The 23,707-nt window shown below is 39.9% G+C and overlaps 1 protein-coding gene across 6 annotated transcripts in view; it reads right to left on the bottom strand.

Annotated features, from left to right (window-relative positions):
- Nucleotides 1-23,707, bottom strand: part of PLD5 (phospholipase D family member 5) — a 210,660-nt gene that overhangs the window by 47,290 nt on the left and 139,663 nt on the right. The window contains exon 1 of one of the 6 annotated variants that reach the window (XM_060259225.1): nt 20,224-20,334. The exons of the other annotated variants lie outside the window; for them this stretch is intronic. The gene's annotated coding sequence lies outside the window, so the exon portion shown is untranslated. Of the gene's footprint in view, nt 1-20,223; nt 20,335-23,707 lie in introns of those variants that run through there. 6 annotated transcript variants of the gene reach the window in all.

A 23,707-nucleotide genomic window follows, 5' to 3' on the forward strand; every position in this document is an offset into this window, starting at 1 on the left:
TGAAAATGTCAAGACAGTGTGCGTTTGCAATAAAAAAGGCCAACGCCATGCTGGGAATTATTAGGAAGGGAATTGAAAACAAATCAGCCAGTATCATAATGCCTCTGTATAAATCGATGGTGCGGTCTCATTTGGAGTACTGTGTGCAGTTCTGGTCGCCGCACCTCAAAAAGGATATTATAGCATTGGAGAAAGTTCAGAAAAGGGCAACTAAAATGATTAAAGGGCTGGAACACCTTCCCTATGAAGAAAGGTTGAAACGCTTAGGGCTCTTTAGCTTGGAGAAACGTCGACTGAGGGGTGACATGATAGAAGTTTACAAGATAATGCATGGGATGGAGAAAGTAGAGAAAGAAGTACTTTTCTCCCTTTCTCACAATACAAGAACTCGTGGGCATTCGATGAAATTGCTGAGCAGACAGGTTAAAACGGATAAAAGGAAGTACTTTTTCACCCAAAGGGTGATTAACATGTGGAATTCACTGCCACAGGAGGTGGTGGCGTCCACAAGCATAGCCACCTTCAAGAAGGGGTTAGATAAAAATATGGAGCAGAGGTCCATCAGTGGCTATTAGCCACAGTGTGTGTGTGTGTGTGTGTGTATATATATATATATATATATATATATATATATATATATATATATATATATATATATATATATATATATATATATATTTGGCCGCTGTGTGACACAGAATGTTGGACTGGATGGGCCATTGGCCTGATCTAACATGGCTTCTCTTATGTTCTTATGTTCTTATTCCTAAGTGAGATTCTGAGTAGATCCATATTTTTTGCAGATATCATGGGTCTTCCTGGTCACAGCAAGCACTACTGCAAATTTCTCTGCTATTTTAGAGGGGAGGAAGTTTCTTATGTATATGTAAGACCATTATGGCTCAGAAGCCACAGGATCCTCCAAGGGAAACTAAAGTAAATATCTTTAGTTTAATTTAAATCTGTTAATAATATCTATTGCTATATGTGGTGGTTGTGGGGTGAGAAACAGGCATGTGGAAGGCTCTGAGGCAACTGCCTTCTGGATCAAATACATCCAATCTCCACTCTGGCCTTGCTTTTAGATTCAAGGCAGGTCACACTGTTGTTATTAGATCTTACAGCAGCATTTAATACGGTCATCTATGACCTTCTGACCTACTGCCTCACTGTCATGGGGGTTGGTGAGGTGGTCCTTCAATGGCTTACCTAATTTATCTGTGGTTGGGGACAAAGGGTGGCACAGGGAGAGATTGTGTTCTCTAGGCACCTCTTAATATGTGGGGGGCACTTCCCTCCCTGTTGTTTAACATCTACATTGTGCCCCCTCACCCAGCTGATACAGAATTTCAGGCTTGGTTTTCACCAGTATGCTGATGGCACTCAGCTATATCTGTTATTAGACAGCTACTTGGATACTACCCTGTGAAATTTAGCCCCAGGTTTGGAGGCTGTGGTGGGGTGGTTTTAAAACATATGAACATATGAAGCTGCCTTATACTGAATCAGACCCTCGGTCCCTCAAAGTCAGTATTGTCTAGTCAGACTGGCAGCGGCTCTCTAGGGTCTGAAGCTGAGGTTTTTCACACCTTTTTGCCTGGACCCTTTTTTGAAGATGCCGGGGATTGAACCTGGGACCATCTGCTTACCGAGTAGATGCTCTACCACTGAGCCACCATCCCTCCTCCAAGAGGGAGCAGGTTGAGACTGAATCCAGCAAAGAGGTTCTGTAGCTGGGGAGGTAGGGGGGCTCAGGGCTCGGGCATAGACTTCCCATTCTTAATGGGGCACTATTTACACCAGCACAATCTGTCAGGAGTCTGGATGTAGTTTTGAATGCCTCCTTGACATGGAGGCCCAAGTCACTCATATTGCCAGGCTGGCATTCTTCCATCTCCACTAAGCTTGGCAATTGGCCCCTTTCCTGTCATGCCCTGAGGTAGTCATGGTAATCCATGCAATGGTCACCTCCAGGTAAGACTACTGTAACTTGCTTTACGCTGACCTGCCCTTGAGACTGACCCAGAAGCTCCAGCTGATCCAGAATGCAGCAGTGTGAATTCCGAGGAAAACATCATGGGTGGTACATATACAACCCTCTGCTGCATCAGCTAAACTGGCTTCCAGTGCAGTATCGAGTTAAGTTCAAGGTTCTGGTGTTGAGGCCTTAAGTGGTCAGGGAACACTGTATCTGTGGGACCGTCTTCTCCAGTATGTACCTGGGAGGGTGTTACACTCCCAAGATAGTAACCTGGTGGTGATCCCTGGCCCCAAAGATGTTTGACTGTCCTCAACAAGGACTATGGCCTTTTCAATCTTGGTCCCAACCTGGTGGAACTCTCTGTCAAATACCACCAGGGTCCTGCAGAATCTTATGCAATTCCACAGGCCCTGTTCCACTAGGCTTTTGGCTTAGGATAGCAATGGTTTCCACTCTGTCTGGCACCCTCTCCTCCTCCCCAGGCTGTTCTGTTTTCTGCCCCTCCCAACGAGGTGGCTGTCATCTGAAATGGAAAACTGAAAGAAATTTTGTCATCTGACCCTTTAGAAATTTTGTATTGGGTACTGTTTTTGTGTGTGATTATATTATCTTATTGTTTTTATGAAATGATGCATATTGCCCAGAACCCAACAGTAGCAGGGATTGGACAATCCATAAATCTAACATACATACATACATACATACATAAAACCCCAACCACTAACAATCAAATAAAGAGGGGAGGACACAAATTTTGATTAAAGGATTGGTAGCATGTAAGCTACTGTGCTCCCTAAAGATTTGTTGATTGGAAACCTGCTAAACTGACCATTTATGAGGTAAACAGAAATCACTATTTTCTAGATATTTGGTTAGACAGCCAAGACACAGATGAAGATTTATTTAACAGAAAATAAAATATTTAATAAGGTAAATGATTGGTATGAATAACTTCAATATAAAAGCAAAATGGGTTCTCATCTTTAGCCCACAGAGGTTACACACTTTCTGCAGTGAGAGTAACTACTCACTGAGCATCAAGTAAAACAAATAAACCTTGAAGGGAGAGCTGATTCTTCTTTCTCCAGACAGGTTACCTCAGCAGGTTCAAGGATGCTCTTTTATCACAAAGAGCTCCTTTCCACAGAACCAGTATGCGTAAGTTAGGAATGATAGGATGATTATTTGTCACAATAAAGTATTTTTGAATATTTACTGTGCATAGCCAAAGTCCATTAAAAAGTTGGTCTAAATAAAGCACAGATAAAACATAGGAAGAATAAAAACAGTCATCAAGATAAGATGACACACAATTAAAACCAATGATAAAACTACAGATTTTACATTTCAGACACCACTTTTGTACATATTTTCTTGCTGCCATGTATGTAACTTATGGGTCTACGGCCATATAAGGGATGTTGATTGATATGTCACACTAAAGCAAGTTCTGCTATGAAAGCTTGTTGGATATCCTTGGACCAGTCACATGTTCTCAGCCTAAACTACCTCATGGGGTGATGTGAGGAAAAAACAGAAGCAGGGTATAAATAAAATACATAAATAACTTGGAATATTCTTCACTGATTTCAGTGGTGCTTAAGATCATGATTAGCGGCCTTATTAAAAGTGCCACATGTTAGAGAAATGCAGTGAAGGTTTAAAACATTATCTTTGGGAGAAACTATGCATTCATAAATACAGGTTAATCATCTCATGTTGGATATATTCCATTGACATTCAAATAAATATTAATCATTCCAGAGATTTGGCATTTCCTAGTTGTTTGTTGGAGGTATTCCAAAAGTTTCATTAATACAGTCCCTCTGCGCCCAGGTGTAAAAGCAGGAGCGCACACATTAACAATACTGTTGGCAGAGTAATTAACACAGCAATTGTACAATCTGATAAAAAGAGTAGATAAAGATTTAATTAGGAATTAACATATTTGATAGGAAATAGGGGAGACAGAGAGAGGTTACAACTACATCTGATAGAGAGGTAAGACTGAGGGTGCTATCACACTGTGAATTGATGCAATATTATCTTAGCTTCAAAAAAGTTGCTTGAGTTTGGCCCATTTCCGGGCTATCAGACAGCCACCATTGAAGCAACAGGATCCTGGCAGCAGTCCGCAGTTGCCATTCCGACAGCTAGTGTACCTCAACCATGGACACGTTGCAGAAAGGATTGTTTTTTAAAAAAGGTCCCCCGGTGTGTGTGCTCAAGCAGAAAAGTGCTTAAGGAAAAAAACCCCGAATGCACCAGAGACAACTTGGCATGATCACACTGCTCTTTTGCTTATGAGTCGCGCCCGGGCATTCAGGTGGCCAGTGAATATGTGACCTAAACGTGATTCAGGGGAAACTACTGAGAAGAACCAGGTGGCTTTTTAACTGGAATAGGAGATAGGGTGAGAACAGGTGCAGCTCGGAGGGTAGATGTGCTTGGGTGATCATGCACATTTAATCCAAATGGGAGGCAGGGCTAGGTCGGGCCAAATCTCTTGTGCGAAAGCACCCTGAGTGCTTTTCCAACAAATACAAAGCTATTTTATTGTAAATTTTTTTATTCAAATGTACTTATTTGTACTGGAAAATATACTTATTTTGGGTTTTTCAGGAATATGCTTGAAGCACAGTTTTAAATTCCAAAATGATAAATACTAATGATTTCTAGGAGAGCCCCATGGCACAGAGTGGTAAAGCTGCAGTACTGCAGTCCTAAGCTCTGCTCACGACCTGAGTTCAATCCCGGCAGAAGCTGGTTTCAGGTAGCCGACTCGAGGTTGACTCAGCCTTACATCCTTGGTAAAATGAGTACCCAGCTTGCTGTGGGGGAAGTGTAGATGACTGGGGAAGGCAACGGCAAACCACCCCATAAAAAGTCTGCCATGATAATGTTGTGCATGTGTTTCAAACAGCTAAGCTATTTAAGTGTGTCAATCAAAATCTAACATAGAACATCTATGAAAATAAATAAAAGCTTAACAAACTGATGGTTTTAACTTTGTACAGTGCCTCAGGAATCTTCTGATAGAGGGACAGGATAAAAATAATTTCAATAAGATAAATAAAATATATAATTAAAAATTGGCAACCATATGAAAACTGCTTGCTTTATATTCTTAGCTTGAACAATAATGGAAACAGGCTCCCTCCCTTTTCCTTAGAAATATAGCTTTCAAACATGAAGGACACTTTTATATGACATCTTTGGCAAAAATAAGCTGTACAAGAGAATTGTTTAATACAACTCTAGTATTTATTTATTTTATTAATTTCATTTATATCCCGCCCTCCCCCACCTTGGCAGGCTCAGGGCGGCTAACAGCAATCCATAAAAACACACCATAATAAATAAAACATTAGAATTACATTATAGAACAATAAAACATTAAAACATTAAATTAAAAACCAGTCTAGTAGATACAATTATACTGCGGTATAGATCTTTGGACCGCATTGGCGGATCTTTAATTACCATTTTTCTTAGCAGTCCGAATATGCTGATTTAAAAAGGATGGTCTTGCAGGCCCTGCGGAACTGTTCAAGGCTCCGCAGGGCCCGCACCTCCTCGGGGAGTCGGTTCCATAGGGTAGGGGCCGCGATCGAAAAGGCCCGTATTCTGGTGCTCTGATATTTAACTTCCTTCGGCCCAGGGATAGTCATTAAGTTTTTCCCCGTTGACCTCAGTGCTCTCTGGGGTTCATATGGGGAAAGACGGTCCCTCAGGTAGGCAGGTCCTCGGCCATATAAGGCTTTAAAGGTAACGACCAACACTTTGTACTGGACCCGGTATATAATCGGCAGCCAGTGCAGTTCACGTAGTCCCAGCCATATATGCTCCCGTTTCGGGAGTCCCAACAACAGCCTGGCCGCCGCGTTCTGCACTAGCTGCAATTTCCGGGTCCGGCACAGAGGTAGCCCCAAGTAGAGGGCGTTACAGTAGTCTAGTCTTGAGGTGACCGTTGCGTGGATCACTGTTGCGAGGTCCCGGCGCTCAAGGAAAGGGGCCAACTGCCTTGCCCGCCTCAGATGGAAGAATGCTGACTTGGCAGTGGCTGCTATCTGGGCCTCCATCGATAATGAAGGCTCCAGTAAAACACCCAGACTCTTTACCTGGCGCGCTGCTTTCAATGGCGCACCATCGAAGGCCGGGAGAGCTATTTCCCTTCCCAGAGCGCCGCGACCCACGCATAGGACCTCTGTCTTCGCTGGGTTCAACTTCAGCCCACTCAGCCTGAGCCATGTCGCTACAGCCTGTAATGCCCGGTCGAGATTCCCTGGAGCGGGGCCGGGCCAGCCATCCATTAGTAGATAGAGCTGGGTGTCATCTGCATATTGATGACAACCCAGCCCAAACCGCCGGGCAATCTGGGCAAGGGGGCGCATATAGATGTTAAACAGCATCGGGGAGAGAACTGCTCCCTGGGGCACCCCACAATCCAGTGTGCGCCTCCGGGACCGCTCGCTCCCGATAGCCACCCTCTGTCCCCGACCTAGGAGAAAGGAGGAAAGCCATTGCAAGGCCAACCCCTCGACCCCAATGTCGGCGAGGCGGCGCGTCAGTAGCCGATGGTCGACTGTATCAAATGCAGCCGACAGATCTAACAGCATCAGTACCGCAACGCCGCCCCGATCCAGTTGCCGTTGGAGGTCATCTACTAAGGCGACCAGCACCGTCTCCGTCCCATGGCCCGGCCGGAAACCAGACTGACATGGGTCTAAGACAGAAGCGTCATCCAGAAACCCCTGTAGCTGCAACGCCACGGCCCTCTCAATAATTTTACCTAAGAACGGTAAATTGGACACCGGCCGGTAGTTCGCCAATTCGGCCGGGTCTGCTGTAGCTTTTTTCAGGAGAGGGCGGACCAAAGCCTCTTTCAGAGGTGTTGGAAAATGCCCCTCTAAAAGGGATCTATTTATGATGTCCCGTAAAGGGCATCTAAGCTCCCCTTGGCAAGATTTAATCAGCCAGGAGGGGCAAGGGTCCAGATCACATGTTGTCGGGCGAGCAGCAGAGAGGATTCTGTCGACTTCCTCCAGGCTGAGTGGGTCGAAGTGGTCCAGCACTAAACCTGAAGACAGGCACGGAGCCTCAATTTCACTCACTGTATCTAATGTGGTAGGCAGGTCTTGGCGGAGCAGCGAGATTTATCTGCAAAGTATTTCGCAAATGCCTCACAGCCTATTCCTAATTCTCTAACATTTGGTTTGCCTTGTGGCAACGTTGTAAGATCCCCAATTATTCTAAATAATTGTGCTGGGCGCGAGTTTGCAGATGCAATCTTGGTTGCAAAGTAATCTTTCTTTGCAGCCTTGACTGCCACCTCATAAGACTTCATAAACGTTCTATAGGATGTTCTCGTTGCTTCGTCCCGAGTATGCCTCCACTGCCTCTCTAGTCGTCTGAGCCCTTGTTTCAGCTGGCGTAACTCCAAGGTATACCATGGAGCCAGCTTCGTGCGAGGGCGCAGAGGGCGCCGGGGTGCAATTTCGTCGATAGCCCTGGACAGCTGGCCCTGCCAGATTTCCACCAGGTCATCGAGGGAATTGCCAGTGGGCCAGGGATCCCTTAGGGCCGTTTGGAACCGTTCCGGGTCCATCAAGCCCCGAGGGCGAGCCAAAATAGGCTCTCCGCCCATACAGGGTTGGGGCGGCATCCCCACACGGGCCTTAAGGGCTAGGTGATCCGACCATGGTACCGCTTCTCCGGCGATATCGTTCACCAAAATCCCGGCTGCAAAGATCAGGTCTAATGTATGCCCGGCCTGATGCGTGGGAGTCGTGACAAATTGAGAGAGTCCCAGTGTCGCCATGGACGACACTAGGTCCATCGCCTGAGTGGAGGCCGTGTCGTCGGCATGGACGTTGAAGTCACCCAGGACCATAAGCCTCGGGTACTCCAACGCCCAGCCCGCCACTGCCTCCAATAGTGATGGTAAGGCGTTAGCTGGTGCGTTGGGCGGACGGTACACCAGCCAAACCGCCAACCCCTCTCCAACATCCCATGCCAGACCGGTGCATTCAATCCCATCAATCTTTGGATCCGGGAGAGCCCGAAAGGAGTAATCCTCCCGTATGAGTAGTGCAAGCCTCCTAGCCCTCTCTGGGACTATAAATCATAGAGAAGTACCGGTGGCCATTAAAAGAAGGTCAAAAGTTTAAAAAAATTTTTAAAGTAAACAGGACTTTAAAAAATAGTGGAGCCAGCAGATATCATCATTAAAAGGTGAGATCTATTGGACTATATGTTTTGATTCAATTTTGGAGCACTTATGGAGAAAAAAGGAAATTTTTTTTAAAGGAACAGAAAAGCTGCGGATGCCATTTTGAAGAAAATAAAACTTTAAAAAATTAATATCTTGACTTAGGAGCCTCTGAGAACGGCGATTTTAGGCTCATCTAAAAGGGCATGCCTTAATCTATAAGACTGTGATATTAAAATTAATTTGATGAGGTCAACTTTTGAGCCTTTTTCAGCAATGGGCAGACAGTGATGTCTGTGAACAAAGCAGGAACAAAGGAGTTACGTACAAGGGCTAGGACACTTGAAGAAGCAAAAATGTCTAAATGGCAGGAGGCAATAGAGGCCATGGAGGCAAGACTGGTAAAAGTAATAAAGGATTCAATAACAGAGAGTAAGAAAGAATTTTAAAAAGACATTGAATCCAGTGCAGAAGTGATTAAAAAAGAATTTAAAAAAGAAATGTAAGATCTCAGAAAAGATTCCCAAGCAGCGTTAAAGAAAGTGCAGGAGGTTGAAGAGAAGGTGAAAGATCAAGACTCAAGAATTGACACAGTGGATTCCACTATAAAAAAAATGCAAGAGAAAGCAGTACTACAAGACTGTAAACTAATGGAAAATCAGATTCGTCTGAGAGGGGTGCCTGAATCTATTGAGACTGATTTAAGGACATACATAATAAAAATCATTGCTGAGTTTTTGGGGGATGACCCTGATGAAACTAGTTATTTTTACGACTAAATTTACAGGGTTAATACAGAGTATACCAGAAAAAACAAACTACCAAGAGATGTGGTTGTAAGATTTGTGACAAGAGACATGGTGGGAAAGATTCTAAGTAAACAATTTGAAAATGCATTGGAGGTGGATGGTAGTAGTGTAAGAATCATGAAAGAATTGCCAAGGAAACTTATAAATGACAGGAGATTATACAAAAAATTGACTGAAAAGCTGATAGAAAATGAAATGAGATACAGATGGATACTTCCAGAGGCTTTAAGTTTTGAACATAAAGGGAAGTGATTTACAATTACAAGCACCCAGGAAATGACAAAGTTCTTGAATGAACATAAGGAGTTTGAGAGTACAGACTAAAAATAGAAAATCATGATGGATTACAAATTAATATCTTGGAATGTAAATGGACAATTCACCATACAAAAAAGGCAATGTTTCATTGAATTGGGAAACAAAAATGTAATATAATTTGCCTACAAGAAGTACACATTAAAAAAATGGATTATAAATTTTTATGGAATAAACAACTGGGTGTGGAATTCTGTTCATTGGCTAAGGAGAAAAAAGGGGAGTTGTTTTCTATGTTAAACAAGCCACTCTGAGCCCGCTTCGGTGGGGTAGGGCGGGATATATAAATCAAATAAAATGAAATTAATTGGACCCAAAATTGATTTTCAAGGAAGATGATGGCAGATATATTGCGGTGAAAGTGACATTGAACTACAAAAGAACTTTGTTATTGGGATTATGTCAAGCATGGTAAAATTCCATTGGTAATTGATTGTTTTAGGGTCTTCCATAAAACTGGTCTGTGAAGTATCCTGGAGGACCAAGGTCTGTTAGCTCTGTTATTCTTTCCTCTCCCCCTTTTTTGCTTTATTGCTTGTAAAGTAGAAGAAGTAGAAGAAGAAGAAGATATTGGATTTATATCCCGCCCTCCACTTCGAAGAGTCTCAGAGTGGCTCACAATCTCCTTTACCTTCCTCCCCCACAACAGACACCCTGTGAGGTGGGTGGGGCTGGAGAGGGCTCTCACAGCAGCTGCCCTTTCAAGGACAACTTCTGCCAGAGCTATGGCTGACCCAAGGCCATGCCAGCAGGTGCAAGTGGAGGAGTGGGGAATCAAACCCGGCTCTCCCAGATAAGAGTCCGTGCACTTAACCACTACACCAAACTGGCTCTCTACTTCCAAGTAGGAGAAACGAAACTAATTTGAGAAAAAGTAATCAGCACCTTCCCATACATTCCTGTTAGGGAGTGTTAAAACATCTGGGGAAAGCAAGGACGGAGTCCTGATAACGCCATGAGAATGTAGACATTTATGATAGTTTATGTGTGAGAGCGCATCCCTCGCCCCCACCTTTTGGAATCCTTTTGAAGTTAGCCTTAAAAGTATTGTATCAATGTATTTTTAGCATCACTCTCAAGAATCTGTTACACTGAAAGTATCGGTCTATCAAACGTAGTCTTGTATCAAACCCGACTCGTCATTGAAACTGCATGCTTGACAGATTTTATGCCCCAAACAGAGCAAAAGACCCTTTCTTTTATGCAACATTATGCAACAATTAGACCAAGTGACGTATGAGCAAATCATGCTAATGGGGGATTTTAATGGAACAATTAAAAATATTCTGGACAGATCTTGGAAAAAAAATGAAGGAAAATTACCAAAGTCATTTTTTGAGTTAGTAAAACAAGAAAGTCTGGAATATGTATGGAAGGAATTTAACCCTAAAGAACGTGATTATACTTTCTTTTCAGCAAGGCATAATTCTTTCTCAAGAATTGATATGCTGTGGAGTACAAAAAATCTTGGATTTATACCGAAAAAATAGAAATTCTTCCTAAAGTGGGGGCAGACCACAATCCATTAATGTGGTTTACAAAACCCATGAAAAAGACTCTAAGATGGCGGATAAATGAAGATTTGCTACAGAAAAAGGAAGTAGTGGTGTCTCTGGAAAAGGAGACCAAGTCTTTCTTTCAAATAAATGAAAAAAGGACATTCAATTTCAAACTGTGTGGGATGCATATAAAGCGGTAATGAGAGGTATTTTACTTACACTGAACAATAAAGACAAGCTAATGTTGGATATTCAGAGAGAGATTAGAAAAAAGAGAGAGAGATTAGAAAAAAGGAGAAGGAGCTTAAAAAGAGACCTGGGAAGAAGAAAATTATAAGGGAGATTACAATATTACAAAGTCAATTGAGACATTTGTTAAACAAAGAAGTGGAATGGAATTTAAAAAGACTTCAACAGAAATCTTTTGAAGGAGTGAATAAACCTGGAAAATATTTGGCCTGGCAAATGAAGAAAAAAAAGAGAATAAAATTATTAACAAAATTGTATTGGAAGGTAAGGACATTGTCAACCAGGAGGGAATCAAAAGAGAATTTTATAAATACTTCGCTAAGTTGTTTAAAGGTCAAAAGGTGGACAAGGGAAAAATTGACGTATATCTACAGAAAATTAAAGTAAACCCCCTAACAGAATATATGGAGAAGGTACTAAACCAATTGAAAGAGGAGAAGTAGAGGCGGCAATTAATTCAATGAAATTAGGGAAAGCACCTGGTCCAGATGGTTTTACGGCAAAATTTTATAAAGTGCTTGCGGAAGTGCTATCACCAAAACTTCAGAAATTGATGAATATTATAAGAACAGATGGGAAAATACCTAATACATGGAAAGAAGCAGTTATCTCGTTGATACTGAAAGAAGACAGAGATGCCACGAATGTAATAAACTATAGACCAATTTCACTACTTAACAATGACTACAAAATATATGCTAGGATCTTAGCAGAATGCCTCAAACAGCATTTGAACAATGTCATTAAAGAAGAGCAAGCAGGATTTCTTCCCAGGAGGCAAATTAGAGATAATATTAGAACAGTTGTAGATATTATAGAATATTATGAGAAACATCCGGAAAAAGAAGTAGCATTATTTTTTGCTGATGCAGAGAAAGCATTTGATAATGTGCAATGGGATTTTATGTTTGCAGTGATGGAGAAACTGAGATTGGGAGAAGAATGGTGAAGGCGATATATACTGAACAACAAGCAAGACTCTGTATAAATGCAGATTTGACGGAAAAGATGACAATTAGTAAAGGAACAAGACAATTAGTAAAGGAACAAGACAAGGTTGCCTTCTACATCCATTGATATTTATAATGACTTTAGAGGTTTTGCTTATGCAAATTCAAGAAGATAAGGAGATAGAGGGTTTGAAACTGAGAGGTTTTTCTTACAAATACAGAGCGTTTGCAGAAGATGTAATGTTTATAAATGAAAATCCCACTCATGTAACACCATTGTTGCTTCGTAAGATACAAGAGTATGGAGAACTGGCAGGTTTTTATATAAACAAAGAAAAATCAAAAATATTGTGTAAAATATGTCAAAGAGTAAACAGAAAGAACTACAAAATTTATCAGAATGTGAAGTTACTTCTAAAATAAAATACTTAGGTGTGGAAATCACAACAAAAATATTGATTTGTACAAAAATAATTATGAGAAGCTTTGGTGTAAGATTGATGGAGATTTGATAAAATGGAACAAGTTGAATTTGTCTTTACTGGGCAAAATTTCCGCAATTAAAATGAATGTAAGATCAGTAATACCGAGCCATCTTATACGCCATTCGATTGTATTTTAATGTCATACTGTTTTATTGGTTTTATTGTCTAAATTATTAATTATATTATCTGTTATTTATCTGTATCATGGTTTACCATGTCCTGTTAGCTGCCCTGAGCCTGCCTAGGCGGGGAGGGCAGGGTATAAATAAAAGTTTATTATTATTATTATTATTATTATTATTATTATTATTATTATTATGTCTTACCAAGAATTATGTTCCTGTTTCAAACAATTCCAATAGTGAAAGATAATAAACAATTTAGTAAATGGCAAAGGAAAATTTCAGAATGTGTATGGGCCGGGAAAAAAACCAAGAATTAAAATGAAAATTTTGATTGATGCAAAAGAAAGGGGAGGTTTTGAACTGCCTGATTTTAAGGTGTACCATGATGCAGCCATTGTGTGACACAGAGTGTTGGACTGGATGGGCCATTGGCCTGATCCAACATGGCTTCTCTTATGTTCTTATGTTCAGTATGCCTAGTGCGGATTAAGGAATGGATAATGTTATTAAATAGAAAAGTACTAGTACTAAAAGGTCATGGAAAAGTTTTTTGTTGGCATGCATATATGTGTTATGCGAAAAGTAAGATGGATGGTTTTTTTCACACATCACTATATAAGAAGCAATTTGTTAAATACATGGTTAAAATATAAAAGATATGGAGATGAAAGGAAACTGCTTTGGATTGTGCCAACAAAAGTAATAAAATTATATTCAGATATCAATGAAGAGAAATGGCTATCATACAAACAATTGTTAAAAATACATGGAGGGAAGGTGGAATTAAAATTGGCTGAAGAATTACAATATAAATATAATTGGTTTCAATTGCAACAGATTAAAAGTTTGCTTGAACAGGACATTAAAAATGATGGAATAAGACAAGAACAAACAGAACTGGAGAGAATGCTGTTTGGTGATAACGAAAAACTGATTTCAAGAATTTATAAATTATTGTTGAAATGGTCTACGGAAGATGAAGTAGTCAAATCTCAAATGATAAAATGGGCGATAAATATAAATAAGGAAATACAGATGGAGTCATGGAAGTACTTATGGAAGAACTCTATGAAGATATCGACATGTTATAACATTAAAGAAAACTGTTTTAAAATGTTATATAGGTGGTATATGACACCTAAGAAACTGGCAAAAATGAACAATCAGGTGTCGGACAGATGCTGGAAATGTAAAAAACATGAAGGATCTTTCTACCATATGTGGTGGACTTGTGAAAAGGCAAAAAATTTTTGGCAAATGATTCAACAAGAGATCTCAAAAATTTTGGGTTATAATATTAAGAAGGCACCAGACATCTTTTTGTTGGGATTACAAATGGAAAAATTTCCGAAACAAGATAGAACGATAATTTGGTACATGCTTTCAGCTGCAAGGACATTATATGCACAGTTGTGGAAGCAGGATAAACTACCAGAAAAGTGGGATTGGACTTTAAAAGTTATGCATTGGAGTGAAATGGACAAGCTTACAAGAATCTTAAAAGAAAATGATCTAGAGAAGTTTAAAAATGAATGGGGAAAATTTCAAATATATGTTGATAAACAATGGAAGGTTAAAGGATACTTGGCAATTTTTGACAATAGTTGAACTTTGGAGGAAGTATATATGGACTATAGTCAAAAAGCGGGAATATAATATACTTTCTTTTTAATTTTCTTTTGATAAGGACTAAAGGATTATAATGAAGATAAATTATAATTATTATATATGGTTTTTTCTTTCCTTTTTATCTTCTTGCTGTAAGATTTTTTATGAAGATTCTTTATTTGAAAAAATTACCTTTTAGTTTTAGCAATTTACTTAAAATACACCGTTGGAGGTCAAGAAAAGGGGAGGGGAGGGAGGAGAAAAATGTAATGTTTTTGTATGAACTTTTAATAATAGATGATAAGTATTATTGCAAAATATTACAGTATAATAAAATTGTTATAAATGAGCAAAATAGGTCCTACAATCACATGGAATGTGTGTCATCAAATACTGGCCAGAGGCTTGTCTGGGAAAATGTGATCCTAAAGGTGCAAAGAACTTTTGGCAGTTCTCTTCCCTCTTTTAAATTCATCAGTACCAAATATTAATTTCCAGAAAAGGCAGTACAACTAACTCATTCCCCAACCTTGCCTGATTTTCCTTACCTGGTTCATCCTATGTGAGTCTATAGTCAAAACCATGCTAATCCCATAACACCTTTTGTAACAGTTTTCTTGTCCTGTCTATTTAGAGGTCACCAAACACAATAGACATTTTCACATGAGAATTACATTGCATTCATAATCCATGAGAAAGCTATGCAGCTTCCCTGGTTCAAATATATTGTTTCATTCACACCATCACAGCATTGTTCTAGGAGCAATCATGTTATTGTTCAAAGTTATATCAACCACCCTGTTCAAGAGAGTGTCTGTGTGTTTGGCTGTCCACTGACTTACATCCCAGCCACAAGGTTGGGTACTCGTTTTGCTCATCCTTCTACTTGGATCTATGTTCTTTGGATAGGCAATAAAGACCCATAGAATAAGTTAATTTTTGTCTCTATAAACTACTTCCTTTATTTTCTGAACCTGAATGTGTGTTTAGATGCTCTTCAACTGTTAAGTTTTTATTCTTATTTCTTTAACTTTTATTAATAAAAATAATTCCATTAATTAAGGTCTGTTCATTTGAGAGTTCTACTGAAGGAAAAAATCCCAGTAAACATAGGTGGAGATCCTGCTTGTTACCCCCTCTCACTTATATGGGTCTCCCAGCTAATTCCCCCAACAAATTCAGGAGATCCTCACAACCACTTAGGGGCTGGGTCCAGATGGGCATTTTGCAATGGCACAGGAACAGGAGGCAGGTGGACCAAAGAAAACTGTAACCAAACGCACACATCTGCTTCCTGTCCCGCTTCCACCCCCAACCTGTCCAAGGGCCGTCCATAGCACCACAAAAAGCTACCACTTCGGAAGTGGTAGCTTTTTTTGGTGCGACTTGGATGGCCTGGGGGCGGGAGCAGGGCGGACAGCAGATGTATGTGTTTGGTTGTGCTTTTTTGCTTCACCTGCCTCCCATCCATATGCCAGCTCAAAATGCAGGTCTGGACACAGCCAAGGTAACAGCCTGAAAACATGAGGAAACATACACGCTTATGGTGTGATATAATACACAAGTATACTACTTGAATTGCAAGCAAAATATTAATTCACAAAACTCTGTGAAAGAAAACAACAAAGTTCAAAAGAAAGATCTAGGACAGTGAATAATATTATATTTCTGAATGGGGTCCTCATCATTATCAGCTATATCACAGTATTTGATATTATCAGGACTTTTTTTGTATATTAGGAACTCCTTTGCATATTAGGCCACACACTCCTGATGTAGCCAATCCTCCAAGAGCTTACAGTAGGCCCTGTAGGAACAGCCCTGTAAGCTCTTGGAGGATTGGCTACATCAGGGGTATGTGGCCTAATATTCAAATCCTGTTACAAAAAAAGCCCTGGATATTATAACCAAGGTTGCAATACCCTTGGACAGAAGTTCTATTGAAATAAACTGAACTTATGTCAAAATATTAATTTTTAATATGGAGATATAGTGGTACTAGGACTGCCATCTGCCCTGAGCCTGCTTGCAGAGAGGACGGAATATAAATCAGTTAAAAATAAATTAATAAAAATGTTTTTGGTGGGGGGATTTCCTGCCCCCCCCAGCTCCTGTTTCTTTCTCTGACAGTTGTCCAGAAAAAAAATAAATTGCTGTTATCATTAATGTGTTATCTTTTCTGGGGAAAACCCAGATGTCTGTGCTAACCTCTAGGGTTCCTAAAGTGAATTGATGTCACTTCTGACATGCCCCAACACTCCCCCATTTCTCTGCTGCCCAATTCCTGCTGATTGACAGCTGGTGGCTGGCAACTCAGAGTGGTACACTGATAAGGATAATGCTAACGTTCCAGGAAGTAGATTAGAATGAAAAGGAAAAAAAATAAAAAGTTAAGCTGACAATATTATGTATTAAGGACATTTTGACTCTGATTGATCTCCTGATGCTATCAAGAATTCAGTTGAAAATATCCTATCAAGATGTTAGAAGCTACATAACACATTTCAAGGTATCTATGGTTGCCAGCCTCCAGATGGATCCTAGAAATTTCCTAGAATTATAAAGACTCTCCACACCATACAAATCACTTCCCCTGGAAAAAAATAGTAGCCTTGGAGTGTAGGCTCTATTGCATTGCATGCTAAAGTCCCTCCTCTCTCCTACTCCATCCTCCTTAGTCTTTGCCCTAAAATCTCCAGGAATTTTCCAACCTGGAGCTGGCAAGCATATATTTGATTGAACTTGCTGTTTCCATGTGTTTCATTATTTGGGTTTCCTCTCTCTGTACTCCCCATAGCGTAGTCATAAGAGTGTTAGGAAAGGAAAGGTCCCCTGTGCAAGCACCTGTCATTTCCGACTCTGGGGTGACGTCGCATCACGACGTTTTCACGGCAGACTTTTTTACGGAGTGGTTTGCCATTGCCTTCCCCAGTCATCTACACTTTCCCCCAGCAAGCTGGGTCCTCATTTTACTGACCTCAGAAGGATGGAAGGCTGAGTCAACCTCGAGCTGGCTACCTGAATCCAGCTTCTGCTGATATCGAACTCAGGTTGTGAGCAGACCGCATTACTGCAGCTTTACCACTCTGTGCCACAGTGTTAGACCCAAGTTTGAATCTCCAGTCTGTCACTGAAGCTTGCTGGGTGATACTGACTCTCAGCCTAACCTATCTCATAGGATTGGTGTGAGGATGAAATTGAGAATGTGAGAATGTTATTAAGGCATTTTCGGTCCCCACTAAGGAGAACTGTGGCATAAAGAAATAACATAAAATAAAGTGTGAATGTTTGTGTGTATACACACACATATACATACATACATACGCACATATACACAGCTACAATTTACTGCTGCAACACAAGCAACGCTGGCCATTTTCATATACATAACAAGCAGAGTGAACAGCCCTTGAAACAGAATGTGCAGGGATGCTAATATGTATGGTGACTCACCATTAGTATGACCACGACCAGCCCGCCCACTAGGCAAATTAGGCATTTGCCTAAGGTGCTGGCAGGCAGGAGCACCAAATTCAGCCCACCTCCCCCAAGGCAAATCCCTATCTGCCTGTTCATCCTCCTCCTCCCACTCTTCCTTACAATTTCAATGTCCGGGAAGGGGCAGTGGAGCACCGTGCTCCCTGGGATCTTTAAAGGTCATCCCCCATCCACCAGCTGATCAGTAGGTAAAACCACACCAGAGGCTCATGGCTCCTATGCTGGGCATCTGGCACGATCAGGATCAGTGTGGGGTTGAGGGGACAGCAGCAGCAGGAAGGACGAGTGAGCCGTTAAAAGATTAACAAAAAGGGGAGTGACTCTTATTTGGCTATTATATTTTCCCTAGAACCAAGGAGTGATCCAAGGGGAATGTTTTTGGATTCTACAAAAATCCACAGGTTCTTGGCAAATTTTAAAAGAATCAAGACTTGGAAGGCTTTCAAAAAGAATGGACTATAAGCTCCTTTTCCTTGGTATATTGCTAACATTGGTACAAGACAATGGAAGTGGTAGGCTTTTCTGGAATGGAAATTTGGATCTTTAGGCTTTGTTGTAAACAAAATTGAAGCTTAAATTAATGGGGTTTTTTTTACTATTAGGTGGGCAGTAATTTTAAAATAGGGAAAGGGGTGGCCAATTTGTTTGATTTGAGAATCACTGGTTCAAAAATTACATGTAAGGCTTAATAAGCGGGGGGGGGGGGGAGTTGTGCTCTTTTTTCCACCTCCTCCCCTCAGAGATATTTTAGATGATAATTATTTTAGATGATTTGAATAACCCCTTACGTACATATCTTATTCTTAAGAACATATATTAATTAAAAGGTCATATGAACTCTATAATCTGGAAAACTTGTTTGCTATTGTTAACCAAGATTTTTCCCTTCTTTAATTTAGCTAAAATAATCCGCCGGAGGTGGAGTAACAGTGGGCCAGCAAGGTGTTAGCAATTGTGGTGAGCAATATATAAACTGGTATGGTAGATTAGGCTGCTTCTTTTTTTTTCCATTATACTCTCCTTTCTATATGATGTCTGGCTATATATTGGTTTTAAAAACTTTTAAACAACTCTGAATAACTTTTTACATCTATATATTATTGTTGTCAAATTAGAATTAACTTGGAGATCATTTTACTTGATAATGTGAAAGATCTGCTCACTTCTTTCTTTTCTCATTTAGCTTTGAAACTCTCTCTTACTATTATAGATAAAGCTAGAGGATGACATTAATATGAGGCTCTTTCTCTTTTGGTAGTAGATAAGCCTATAGGATAGACTAAGTTTTTTTCTTTCTTTCTTACTTTCTTTTTTCCTCTTCTTTCTCCCTTTTTTAAGTACTAAGGATAAATGGACTGGATTTATAGAAAATCATAAAAGGTCACAAAGCCTTTGCAAAATTTATGGTACTTAGATTAAATGTGGATTCTACAAAAACTTCAAAAATAAGATAATAATGTAATTTACGATAACTATTGCTGTGTAAAGTTATATTCTTGTTCTAGTAGAAGCTTTAAAAGATACTAATGATTATTGAAACTGAAATATAAGATGTACTTGCAGAGAATATTATAAAATGATTGATGATGATAATACAAAATGAACAATGTGGAAGTAAAAATACTACAAGCTTTTAATTCATGCACCCTACCCTCTTCCCTTCTCTTCTATTTCCCTTTCTGATTCCTTTTCATCTAAAAATTCAATAAATCTTTTGAAACACACACACATAAAAGAGCGGACACCTCTGCTGTCTCCTCCTTCCTTCCTTTCCCCGTGATTGCTGTGGCGCAGCGGAGGGGAGCAGCAGGCGGCAAGGCTGCCTGGGGTGCCATGCGCCCTAGGGCCAGCCCTGAGTATGACCATATGAATTTAGTACTGTAAAATACTTATTTCTGCAGTTGTTGGTTAAGTGGGAAAAATGTAGTGCTTTGTCGCATGGAGCACCTGCTATGCTCATTCAGTTTCAGTAGGCCTTTCCTGTGCTTATTGTTCATGTGAGCCAGGGTAGAGATATGAATGCCTGGGAAAAGAAATGGAAGACAACTGGGGCGGGGGGGGGGGGAGGGATTTGTTATTTTCCTGGTCTTGCTCCTATTCTTTCAACTGAAATGTTACAGAAAAAAAACTTAGCAAACCCTCCCCCCCCTCAACATGCCCACTATTCTCCTGAATAATTCTGGCTTGTTTCTGGACCTTCACATCTCTAGCTAATGCTCTGCTTCATCTGAGGTTCCTAGATAACAGGTTCCACAACATCCACAGTCTATGGGAGAGCTGGGATGAAAATCATAGTCCACCACACATATACAAGCACAATACAGAATTCAGTGAATCACAAAAAAGTGTCAACATTCAAATATGGAAGCTCCATGGGAATGTAGGAATTATTTTCATTTTTTTTCTTTAGAACTTTTCTCTTACCTCTCTTTAAAATAATTAATATTGTTTATCTAACTTTCTATATTGTTTCCTCATTCCAGGGTGACTTACCCTTATTCTGTTGAACACCTCATCACAGGATCTTGTTTCCCATTTCCTGCAAAGTGAATGAGAAAATGAGCCTGGTTTTGATGTTGCTGGCGAATTTAAAATATATCTAAAATGGGAGTTGACATTATATTTCACCTCCCACCTCCCAAAGAGACCCAATGGCTGTATGGTCTTCAGAAGAAATGATGGAGTAATAGCAGACAAAACAGAATATGCCTCTAACAACAGTGGGACTTTGCCTTGCAAGAATATACATTCCCATAGAGTATCTCAGATATTGAATGTTGACACCACAATTGCTAACACCTTGCTGGCCCCAAAACATCTTGCTGAGTATGAAACATCATAGCATATGCTGTCAATTCATGTAAAATTGGGCATAGTGATTACAAGAGGAAAAACAGAAGTCACACAAGAGCAGATTACCAACACAGACAGCCATTATTCTATGTATGTGATAACTGCTGCATCTGCCCCAACAACCAATATTAAAATATACACATTATGTGAAATTTTGTTTAAAAATGTATGGGACAAGATGCTGAATGGGTGGAGTGTATTACCTTATGCCCCTTCCAAAGTAATCAAAAGTTATTTCTCAACATGGCCCCATGAGTGGATGGCTTAAATCTGGAGACTGGAGCCATGGATAGACAGAACTTTCCACAAACCTGAGAAAAGGTTACATAAAAAATCTGAAATCTAATACACACATGCATGCGCGTGCGCACGCACACAGAGGGTTAACTCCCAATGTTAAAAGGAGTTGTCATTATATTTAATTTTTTTTAAATTTTATATTTATAAAATCACAAATATTTCCAGGATTTTCCAGGACCCATTTTTTGGTATCATGAAAAATCCCAGATATATTTGGGACAAAAATACTAATAAGGTATTTTTGGATATATATTTAGTTTGGTTATGTCCAAGCTTGAGCATCATTTGGCAGAAAGGCAACACAGAAAAGTTTCAAATAAATAAATTACATAGAAATAAAAGGGCATAAACACAGGGTGTAGAGAGACCTGTGAGGTAGTAAAAGAAAAAAGAGAAGTGAGAAATAGATGTGTACAGAGGCCTGTGAGATGTGAGAGCACTCTAAGGAATGGAGAGAGAAAAGGTGGCAACATTTGAGTTTGGGTAATGCTGTTTTTGTTTTTTAAAAACCTGCTGGTACTGATACATAAGGTTCTGCTGATTTCCGCAAAACTCTCCATCAGGTCATAAGAGATTCCCCCTCCAAGGTACCAACAAGTACAGCTACAAAAAAAGCCCTGAGTTTGGGAAAAATTAAAATGAGGAGGGTGGTAACAAAAGATAAACATTGTACTGTGTTTGCAAAGAAAACAGAAGATATACTGTGAAGTATAGTGAGAAATGGAAGATGAGCTGAGATGATAGGATGAGAGTTGAGATGAGAGAATAAGAGAGAATGATTCAAAGGATGTACAGTGAAGAGAAAGGTTGCCAAAAAATAAAGAATGTGGTTAATATAATGATGCACCTTCTGATTTAATAAAAACATAAAAACTATAATGCAATAGTTCACCCCTCTCTAAACCTATAATCACGACATATTAAAGATTAGCCATGACGGTTTTCTCCCTTACATTGCTGCCCAGGAAGTAAGATCATAGGATGTGATGACTGTCCCATCAACCAAAGAAGGTGATCTGGTGAATACATGAGACAGGGTCTTTTCAGTGGCAAGCCCACAATTATGGAACAATCTTCCCAGGGAGGTGTGCCTGCCCCCTCACTCTTGATCTTTAGGAGGCAACAATCCAAACAAATAAATAAAACTGCAGACATTTTAATTTATGATGACATTTGATTAGTTCATAATTCAAAGGGTGATTAACTTGTGGAATTCACTGCCACAGGAGGTGATGGCGGCCACAAGCATAGCCACCTTCAAGTGGGGGTTAGATAAAAATATGGAGCAGAGGTCTATCAGTGGCTATTAGCCACAGTGTTTGTGTGTATATAATTTTTTTTTTTTGGCCACTGTGTGTCACACTGTGTTGGACTGGATGGGCCATTGGCCTGATCTAACATGGCTTCTCTTATGTTCTTAATCAGGACACCAGTATCTGAGCAGTGGCTTCAACTAGCTAATTAATAGGCTTTGTTTTTATTATTGTCTGTGCATTGTTCATTGATATAAAATGTAACAAATAATATAGAAAAAAATCCATGGTCCCATGAAGAAACTTGGTATACTCTTTTATCAACTCATTCCCAAGTTTTATTAGGCATGATAAATTATTATTATCTTGAGGCTTAAGGACTGCATATGAACAACAGACATCATTTACTACTAAATTGTGACAATATCCCACACAACTGAGAAATAAATTTACATAAACAATACACAAGAAGTAGGAGGACTTCTGAAAGCAAAATATTTAAATCTAGTAAAAACATAACCACACATCAGTTCAGAAAAAATACCAACCAAATAACTAATTTATAACAAGCAGGAGTGATGAAGTTCTTCTACTATGGAGAAAATGAATTTAGGCTTGTTCTGTATAAATCTGCTATTTCTTATAATCAAACTTCAGCCATACTTTCTCTACCCTCAATCACTTTTTAAAATGTTAGACTAAGCTATTGTTGCTGTCAAACATAGTTAGGAATTGCTGATCAAAATGAAACATTTTATGATGGTGATGCTGCACTTGACCAGGGAAAAATCTTGCAGATTCAAACAATTTGTCCCCTCATGGACATCACATTTCAAATAAGACAAGGGACTTTATGGCTTTAAGTCAGTTCAAATTTATGCTGGGAGGCCAGTTTATGCAAGAACACTGCTCACATGAGGGTCTATCCACATGAACAGTATAAGAGGGAAACAACACACTTACACGAGGTTATATATTATCTTCTGTAAAATAGGGACAATTCAGAAACTGTCATGTTTATCATATAATCACTGTGGAAGATTAAAATCCCTTCGAATTTGTGCCTATATTACATTTCTAGAAAATAAATTGGAAATAATGCAGCTTAGAATCATAGAGTTGGAAGGGTCATCTAGTCAAACCCCCAGCACAATGCAGGAAACTCACAATACTTTCCTCCTGAGTTCATACCTCCCTCCTACATTCTGCCTAACTTCACAGAATCAGCATTGCTGTCGGATAGCCATCTAGCCTCTGTTTAAAAAACACTTCCCAAGGAAGCCTGTTCTACTGAGGAACCACTCTAGATGTCAGGAAGTTCTTCCTAATGCTTAGCCAGAAACTCTTTTGATTTAATTTCAACCCACTGGTTCTTGTCCATCCTTCTGGGGCCATAGAAAACAACTCTGCCCCATCCTCTATATGACAGCCCTTCAAGTACTTGAAGATGGTGATCATATCACCTCTCAGTCGTCTCTTCTTCAGGCTAAACATACCCAGCTCCTTCAGCCTTCCCTCATAGGACTTGGTCTCCAGATGATGAGGGCATCATCTTCATTGCCCTCCTCTGG

The sequence above is a fragment of the Heteronotia binoei genome, chromosome 1 (assembly GCF_032191835.1).
Source record: "Heteronotia binoei isolate CCM8104 ecotype False Entrance Well chromosome 1, APGP_CSIRO_Hbin_v1, whole genome shotgun sequence".
In the NCBI taxonomy this organism is placed as follows: Eukaryota; Metazoa; Chordata; class Lepidosauria; order Squamata; family Gekkonidae; genus Heteronotia; species Heteronotia binoei.